At 39.7% G+C, this 10,157-nt stretch overlaps 1 protein-coding gene across 1 annotated transcript in view; it reads right to left on the bottom strand.

Annotated features, from left to right (window-relative positions):
• Positions 1-5,336: 5,336 nt before the first annotated feature.
• CALCRL (calcitonin receptor like receptor) overlaps positions 5,337-10,157 on the bottom strand; it is a 321,773-nt gene continuing 316,952 nt past the window's right edge. The window contains exon 14 of the mRNA XM_085648706.1: positions 5,337-10,135. The gene's annotated coding sequence lies outside the window, so the exon portion shown is untranslated. The remainder of the gene's footprint in view (positions 10,136-10,157) is intronic.

The following is a 10,157-nucleotide window of genomic DNA, read 5'->3' as shown; positions in this document are numbered from 1 at the left end:
TGCCTATGGTTCGAACCATAATTCCTTGTAAGGAATAAAGCCTTTCAGAACCTCTAATACCACGGATTCTGCCTCTTATTTTTACTGAGTTATTCTTACTAGACTTTACCGCATGAAAAATAGTACAGGTAATTAAATATTTACCACAACTCTAACACCCCGGGAAGGGAGTCAGAACACTGGAAGCTGGATTCTCTGTGAGCAGGGATGACAGCGTCTGGTCGGTGCGTCAGGCGGGGACTCGAATTCTTCCATACTTGCCGTGGCAAGCCGTATTGAGCTGTGCAGCCAAGCCGTGGCTTGCCATGGTAAGGGAAGGTATATTTATACCTGGAAGGTGCTTAGGAATGGTAGCATTGACGTAAAGTCAGGCAGAGGAAGACGTCATGAATAGTAGTTAATGCATAATAGATGAGTTCTTGGAGAAATCAATAATCCTAGCTAGGGAAAGTCCCAAAGGCTTAAGGGTCTGGTTTTCTAAGAACTCGTTGTGACGTTGGGATGGACGGATGTAGGTGACCATGCCTGTATTTGGATAGCATGGTTAATGCCTAAATAAGGACTGGGATTCTATGCCTAAATAAGGGCAATGCGAATTGTGCCCATATAAGGACATGATTTAGGAAAACCTATGTACGGACATCTAAATCGAAACACAACAGAAGTCTCCATCAGATGAACAAGTTACTTACTTTCAGTAACTCCTTATCTGGTAGAGATTCCTTACCGACCCACCCATCCTCCCTGCTCTGCAATCAGATTTCTAGGGACAGGGTATGTGCTGTCATAAACAGTGGGGTGAACACATTATGGTTGTGTTGCTAACCTTAACTGGTGAATTTCAGTATTTTTACAGTACAAAGTTTAACATCCCTCTAAATTTTTTAAAGGAAATACATATATGTGCAAAGAACCGCCGACGCCGCCGCCATGTCAGGTTCCCCTCTGGATCCTTGCCCACCAACCATCATCAAATTAACATCTGATGTGGTAGCACCAATCCTGGAGAACATCTGCAGTACCATCTGTGAATCAGGAAACTATCCTCAAAGTTGGAAAACTGCTATAATAAAGCCACTTCTAAAGAAACCTACCCTTAACACCTTGGAATTAAAAAGTTATCGCCCTATAGCAGCCCTTCCTTATCCATCAAAAATACTTGAAAAAGTTATAAACAAACAGTTGGCTAGCTATATTGATCATAACAACCTGTTAAATAACACCCAGTTTGGGTTCAGGAAAGGACATGGAACGGAGACGGCGCTCATCAAGGCTTCTGAAGAGATCAGACAGATCATGGACCAGGGTGGCTCGGCTGTTCTGATCTTGCTTGATCTCTCGGCAGCCTTTGACACGGTCGATCACAACATCTTGATCGACCGTGTCACAGCCATGGGCATAAAGGGCAAGGCTGCGGAGCTTCTGGCTTCTTTCCTGGCTAACAGAGAACAGTCAGTAAAGATGGGGAATTTCTATTCACCAACGTTTGTGCTGCCTTGCGGAGACCCCCAGGGATCCTCGCTGAGTCCGACACTTTTTAACATCTATGTGTCGGACTTGGCGAGGGTCATTAAAACCCACGGAATGGGAGTGACTTCGTACGCCGACGATACCCAGTTGGTGTTGGCAGTGCATAAAAACGGGACCGAAGTGGCAGCCAACTTTCAGACGGGCATGAGAGCCATCAGTCATTGGATGGACAGTAATTGTCTAAAGCTGAACACCGATAAGACCGAGGTAATGGTGTTTGGAGACCTAAAACCATCTTGGTCTCCGATCTGGTGGCCACCGGAAATGGGCAACCCACCCATCCCAGTCTCAAAGGTCAGAAACCTAGGAGTGTTGTTTGACAACAAACTAAGTTTCACTAATCATGCCAATGCAGTAGTCTCCTCTTCCTTTTTTACGCTACGGAAAGTGAAAAAGTTACTACCTTACCTTCCCCTGTCTGCAGGGAAAACCCTGATGTCCTCCTTGGTGCTATCCAAGGTGGACTACTGTAATGGGCTTCTGCTGAATGCTCAGGAGCAGGTCTTCAAAAAGTTACAAATGGTGCAGAACGCCGCTGCACGAATCTTGACCAAAACTCCCAAGTTCGCGCCTATTTTATCCGTCGTCTACCAACTGCACTGGCTCCCAGTAAAAAAAAGAACAAAATTCAAGGCTTTGTGTATTATATACAAGGCACTGAATAGCCAAGGATCCGACTTTTTTAGGGAATCACTGCAGCTGTATGTTCCCAAGAGAGCGTTAAGATCTGCCTCATCCGCATCCCTATGCATTCAACGAGTGAGAACAGTCACTTGGGGAGACAGACGTTTCTTGGTAGCTGCCTTGAGGCTCTGGAACTCCTTGCCCCATCACATAAAAAACAGCTCTTCACTGCTGCTCTTCAGAAAGCAAGTGAAGACTTGGTTATTCACTCAATAATGCACAGGAAGTGCCTCTCTGTCTGCCCAGCGCCGAGACACCATTCGTGGTATTTGTTCGCGCTCTAAAAGTTTAGAAAATAAATAAATAAAATAAACATCCACCTCCACCTCCACCTCTACCTCCACCACCTAAGCTTGAGCCTGCTATGCTGCAGTGCAAATCACATCCATACTTTTCAACATCCGCGGATTCCCTGTTTGGTTCTGCTTCCAGTGCAAGTTCCCGTCAATTGTCAGAAAACCTTGTCATTAAGGCCAAACTACTTGCAGATGCAACTATTGTATGCCTATAGCCACAACAGAGACTTAAATCCAGTGAGATTCAATAAAATAAGTCACACTCTTGCCCTGAGGAAAGCTGTAAGGAGCGTGCTTTTCTACTAGCCGTTAAGGATCCGATATTATCTTATGAATGAAATCCAGAGAGAGATCTCGGTGTCTAGAGTGTTTTGTGACTAGTTTTTCATACAAAGAGAGGTTACTCCCAACAGTCTAAAATCAGTGCTTCTACCTATATGTTATGTCATGATTTTACCAGCATGTCCTATGCTGTGTCCTCGGGTCCACTGTCAACATTGTTGTTACTGTCGAAATGGTGGTCTTACCCTATGTGGAAAAATAATGAGCCGGCACTACTGTGGTTTTAAAACTAGAATACTGTTATATTTAGTTCAATACACTAAATGTAGAGAGTTAGGGGCATATTTACAAGCCCCTATCACCACAGGAACGCCACTTTTTCCTATGTTCCTGTGCCGATAGGGGCTTCGATTTTTTCACAAGACTGCATTAAGCCACTTAACGTGGCTTTACACTGCCTTAGTGAAGAAGGCATCCTTTCATGCTATACTTAGCATGAAAGAGGTGGGCAATGGGTGTTGTGGTGGGCGTTCTGCTGCAACACCCATTGATTTTGACAAAGTCCCATATTGAAATGGGTGGCGTAAATATGGGACAGCCCTAGAAATTAAGACCAGGGTGACCCTGGTCTTAAACAGGAGAAATGCTTTATTTCTCCTTGTTTTTACTGTTTCTATGTGTGCTGCATTGTGTGGCACACATAGAAACAGCAAAACGCAATATATGATTGAAGGGACACCTTCCTGCACGTAAACAATCATTTTAAAAATGACAAGTTGCAAATTCTATTTGTGCTACACAAGCAGCACACATAGAAGTTACAAATCGCCATTTATGATTGTTGATGTGCAGGAAGGGACACCTTCCTGCACATAAACAATCATTTCCCACAACACAGGCACCCTTGCGCTATGGTGCAAGGGTGCATGCGTTGGTGCCAGGCAGCTAAAGTTAGCACCAGCGCATAGAGAAATGCAGGCCTGCACATATTGTTGTAAATACGGTGCAGCCCTGCGTTTCTAAAGTGACGGAGCGCGTTGTTAGCCTTCTTGGCTTAACACCGTACTCCGCCACTTTAGTTGTAAAAATGCCCCTCAGTGTGAGTTCTCTCCACTCACAAATCGTCATATGTATCAGGACAATTGGGGTGCACACTTTTACAATTTGATAAATGTGTTTTAAATATATACGTTTCTAGAATTGAGTTCTGTCTCAGACAAACCTTTCTCTGTTGTGAATTACTTTGTGATTGTAACACATACATTCAAACATCTCCCAAAAGACAAATGAACTTTTACATGTTTTGTAGAATCACTTTTGCATCCTTGCCTTGAATGTCCATTCAGTTAGTGAACTATTTTATTTACTTCTGTGACACTGGCACAGTTACTCAGTAATAAATTAAATATTATGACGATACATGTTGAAAACGTTGGCTACCGCCAAATAGTTCTCGTAACTACACGTGGGCATTAATGAAAAGTCAGCAATATGATTGATTTATTTATTTAAAACACTTATAAAGTGCACTATCACCTTACAGGTATCCTGGCACTGAGGGCCTACATGTAGACAAAGTGCCTGCTGCTATCGAGGGTGGGAAGCTATAAGTTCTGGGGTTACATAGGGAAAAGCCATGTTTTTAGGGCTTTTCTGAAGTGTATTAGATCTGTTGAAGATTGTAGGGAGGATGGGAGCTTGTTCCAAAGCTTATAAAGCACTGTCCCATCAACTACAGGAAATAGTCATCTAAACAAATCGTTTTTGAATTATGAAAGGCAATGCGACTTAAAACAAAATGTAAATGTTGGTTGGTTGTTTAGTGGAGGCAATTACATTTCAGCCTGTCCATCAAAGAGAACTCTAAGGCCTTCATAATGTTATAAAAGGCCTTTTACACTGAGAATTTGCCTCAAAACCACGGTGAAGATATATTTAAAGTAACTTGATATATCAGTAACTATCTAAAACTCTGATCCCATCACATTTCAAAGCCAACACAGCAGTTTTATTACGAAACAATTTTTGTAATTTTAACCTCTTTACAACTCCAGCTGATTAGTTTCCGATACACAACTTACCTGTCTCACCATGTGCTACAAGCTCTGTCGACCTCCACGCACCATCTAATCCAACGTAAGTATATTTACAAACCCTACCCACTATTATCCTGAGTAGTATCAGGCACTGCCCCGCATTTGAGCCTGTTCAGTTATTTGTTCACTTTTCCCTTTTATACATCACCCCATGCAATCTTCTTTAAGTACTGATGCATAATTACTCACTTATACTGCACCTAGGACTGCAACAAATTTGTATGTTATATGCAAGATAACCTGATGTTTATTCAATGGGAAATGTCAATTTAACTCATTATCTGTGTTTCTTTTTCACTAATTATGTCTCTAAATGTCATCAGCAATCGCTGCAATGGATCAAAACTATACTAAGCAATGCGAATAGGTTTAATAAACATTATTTTAAAAAAAATCTTCTTTTGAAAACAATGTTGTTCATACAAATCCTGTGGCAATTTGGCAGACATTTATTTGATTTTACTTTTTATTTCAAATTACTGTAACATATCAGCTTTATACACATTCGATAAAAAGAGGCATTTGTAAGAAAACATTAACTAAAAAAACCTGATACATTCGGAAAATGCAAAGCAAGGGGTTCTCAAACACAAACTAGTTGTTGTGAATTCAAAAGTTATATTAGTCATACATTTCAAAAGTAAGTCACATTTGAACAATACATACATATATGTGTGTATGTAGGTATACATACAATAATACATTGGGAAGGTTTATAAGAAAAAACCCTCAAACATGGCAACAATCTGCATCAGAAGAAAAAAATCAAATATAAATACAGTAATGACGACATTAATTGGACAGTTAAATTCACTAAAGAACACATTAAGGTATAATATTAAAAGCTTGTAACATGCTGTATGCCTTCTAGGGGTCACATGAGCATGTGAAGTGGTATTTTAAAAGGGTAGTCTAGGTGCAGTGGGGTGAATTCAAAGGCTCTACTAGGAAAGGTCTTTTCAAGTGTACAAAGAAAAATGTTTCAGTTGATTCCTGTTTTCAGGTACCATTAGGTTGTGATGTCATATGCTGACATTACAATCCTCGCCACTGTTTTTTTTCAGAATGAATAGTTTTTGATTTAGTGGATAATTTTCCTAGATGGCATGTCCATAGGTTTTGTCTAGTGGACATTTTTTTCTCGTATTGAAGACAATATCCACAATGAAATATGTACGTCTCATAATAAATTAGATTATGTGCTAGAACATTTGGAAGCAAGCAGATTAACATTTCTGTAGGGGATCATTTTGATAAGGCTCGATTGACACAAGGAAGTAACTCCGACAGACCAACCAGGATATAAGGAAAACGTAAGACCATGTGTCAAGAATCTGATGTGGGGAGGAACCCTATAAAATGAAACTGTAATGGAGTTTGCCATTTGATAGGTCTGCAGAAGATGCAGCCAGATCAGTAAAAGAGAGACGTGGATAATGACAGTAGTTTTGATGATTAGCATGACAGAAACTAAGCATAACAGGAAGAGAAGTCTGAAGCTTCAAAGAAGTAGAAGAACAGGTTGTAAAAGAAGACTATAAATGTAATTGAGAGATAACGGATATCTCAATGTTCAAGTAGGAAATGGACTTTAAAGACTTGCTTGAAAGAAACAAGGATAAAGGCACTTGCATTGGTTAACCTGCACATATTTCTCTTTTTTGCATGTAGTTTGGGCAAATGATCACAGTGGAAAAAGCTTTAATCTCTTTAATATGGCAATTTCAATAAAATCATTAAAGGTCGGACCTTTTTTGCCAACTGGATCAATGGCCACACAATGGCATAAGACAGATTTTTTCTGGGAGCCAGAAGTGTTCATACAAGCTGAGAATGGGCCCTTAATGATTTGATTTTCATTTGAGACTCTCTTCGTGGTCTGCATGTATGTGGTTTAGTAAATTGGAATTATTCAAATCCTTCCTTCATTACCTTGGAGAAGAGTAAGGGGGTATTTGTGTTGACAAAAAAACAACTACATCATAAAACCTAAGCTGGCTCATCCTGTTCTTAAAATGTTCATTGAGGATGACATTCTCCTATTTAAAGCTGACAAATGGAACTCATACCGAAAGTCATGTCATTGTCAGTTCTCTCTCCCCTTTGTGGTTTTCACCCCAGATGAGAAACTCTTCAAACCTCCTACCCTGGCCAATACCCTTTATAACATTTTCTAAGTAAATGTTTTAATGTATTTCCCTCCTCGAGCACACAACACTGTACCTTCAGTACTTAAACTGTAAAAGAATACGAGCAGGATTCAGACATATTTGCTCAGAACCCTGCGTCCGGCACTATTGAAGTTCAGGGTGCCAAATACCAAGGCTGTGTTGTCTTAATTCCACCTCTTGCCTCTTCCATTCACCTCCAGACACTCCCTGCCTCTTTATTTCACTCTTGCAGGTATGTTTTTCTTGCTCTGGATAGAAAACATATTTGATGATCCCCTAAAATGAGTGCTGGTTGGCCCCGCATGCAACCACTGCTCAAAGTAAGTACTGCATACTTTGCCTGCCTTTACTTTTTGCGCTTATTCTTTTGCTAGTCTTTCCACTTCCTAAATGCATGAGCCCTATACACTCGCCTCCTCCCACCTTCCCTTTTTAGTGTTCTTCATCCCCATCCTCCCCTTTATCTTCATTTGACCATTCTATGTTTTGTGTCTTGCCTCACCTATTCTGCTTCCTGTCCCTGCAGCTCTGGATTTAAAGGAGGAGGAGGAGGAAAAAAAGAATTCCATATAGTATGTTCTTAATTGTTTATAGCATTCTGGCCGGTTGAGTTATTAATTTAATTTACCGTTGAATTCCTATTTAAAAAGTGTGTTATAAATTAAATTAGGACAAAATAAGATAAAAAAAAAATTAATTAGATAGAAATAATACCACATTAGACTTTAAATATTTAGGCTATTACTACTGGCATGGTTAAGCTATATTTTCTTTTTTACTCCTCATTTTTCCTAAAAACTAGTTTACTGCACAAGAGTGCAGTTTGAGCAGGATAATATCGTAAGGTAAAACCACCTAAATTAATTTTATTTCACTGGGAGGATGCCAGCGTAGTGGCATGTTGTGGAGGCCAGAGGTAAAGTACCATTTTCTGGTAATCTCACCAGTTGACTAAAGAAAATAACAGGGCGAAAGAGACAGATCGAAAGATAAAGAAAGTGAACTTCTGGCTCCTTTATAATCACTGTCATGGTATATAGTATATGATGCTTTCCAGTAACTCTGTTTGTGGTTTTCAGAAGTCCTACATCACATGGTAATGCCAGACACATTAAGATGCTAAATTTGGCGTAACTCAGAAATGAAAATGGTGTGATATAAGGTCTGGTGAAAAATATGCCTCCATTAAGAATTTTATAGAAAAACGTTTCTTAAAGTTCTGTGCAGATCTGAGAACTGGGAACTTTGAAAATGCATTTTCAGAGACCTACTCAAACTCAAAGCAAAAACTGTTACAGGAGACTATCCAGATTTTAACTTCTGCATCTGGGTATGGTGATGGGCACCGACATTCATTTTTGGAGCCAAAGAATCCTTTTTCATCAGAATTTCACCCACAGCAAATGAAATATAGGCAGAAATGGGAGAATCAAACATGAAGAGAAAGGTAGGTAAACATATAAAGAGAGTAAAAAGTGCAGAAAAAAACAACTTTCTGAAAGTCAGGTAAGAAAGCTTAAATTGTAGAGTGGCGGTACAAAGAGGCATGAGGTACAAGCAAGACTGGGCAGACTTAATGTATGGCAACACCAGCATTTGGCAGCAGGCTCCTGAGTAAAACTTAGGAACACAGGACTTATTTTAGTATTATTATTATTATTTTTTTAAACAATTTAAGCACTATCCTGTTGAATGCTATCCGAGACATTTTAGGTTATTTACTGGGGAATCTTTTAGCTCAATACTTATGTGTCCCAAGCAAAGTAAGCAATAATGCTCGACAGACAAGATTGCAATAAAAAATCCTGATCTTTTAAGTGGTAGAGACACAGAATAACTTGAAAATTTCGTAGAGTGGAGGGAAAGGGGTCGAAACATTAACAACGTAGGGTATCACCAGATAGACCCATTTATCTATTGATGGGACCGTTTGGAAATAGGTTTGTGACATATGTGATGGAATGGTGGGAGAGGGGAGTCAACACAGTTTCACACTGAAAGACAATATACCTCTACTTTATATTTGAATGGAATTGGGTGATTCTTCCAGGCCCGCCTACCAGTCAAGAAGTAGTCGTCTGTATAAGAGACTGGTTTTAAAACTAATAGACATCAGGATACACATATGAGAAGGAATTTAAAAGCACAAGGGAAGAAAAGGACAGAACACAGACCCCCAAAACAGGATAAGGTTCTGAGAACTAAGATGATGACCATAGCTGCCTGAGAAAAAAGCGTTCAGGTAAAAAATAACTGCTGAAGCAGCACTGGATGAGGTACACACCAGAATCATATCTGTCATAAATTTGAACTGGATAGGTCTCTAGTTTATCATGTGCTAAGTAAATTCTGTCTGTGGCTGCGCTATTCATCTATATATACTTTAAAGTGTCCCCAGATCTCCTTTATGATATTTCAATGACATAAGCCACAGAAGAAAGCGTCCCTCTAATGTTTACCCAGAACCAGGGCAAACATTGGATAAAATATTCGTCATTGGCATGCGTTGGTACCCCAGAAGTCAAGCGGGTAAATGTAAGTGCATTCATCTCCCCATCTGTGCAGGATGAGGAATGAGTAGCAATTAAGGAGGATTTTCATGAGCAGTTTTGAGGTGTACTTAGAGTCCACTTTTAGGTATTCTTTGAAATCAGGTCCTTATTAATAAAACCGGACTCAGAAAAAGGTGTAGGTTATTTATGAATTATAAATTGGTGCTTCATACAAGAAACATGTTGCCTGTCGCACCATAAAAAGTAAGACGGTAAATTCACCAGAGTAATACAATTAAAAACAGAAAATGAAATTGGTGAACAAAAAGGAACAAGGGATTATTTCTAATAAAAATATACTGCATGTGGAATTTACACAGATAACTGTGGCACGTTTATGGCCAGCAGTATAGCAGAAATACATATATAAATAAACATACATAGCTTTTATCCCTGTTGTTAGGTTGCATGTAAATGTGCATGTTAAGAACGTAAGGAAATTAATTAAAGGGTAACATCCTACCCTCCTTTTCTCACACCTGAGCCCTTTGCATGATATGTGGCACAATTCAGAATATTAACCCCTTGAGTGCCCCGCCCTTTCCC

The sequence above is a fragment of the Triturus cristatus genome, chromosome 3_2, assembly GCF_964204655.1.
Source record: "Triturus cristatus chromosome 3_2, aTriCri1.1, whole genome shotgun sequence".
Classification (NCBI taxonomy): Eukaryota; Metazoa; Chordata; class Amphibia; order Caudata; family Salamandridae; genus Triturus; species Triturus cristatus.
This window is presented reverse-complemented; position numbering and strand designations above follow the sequence as displayed.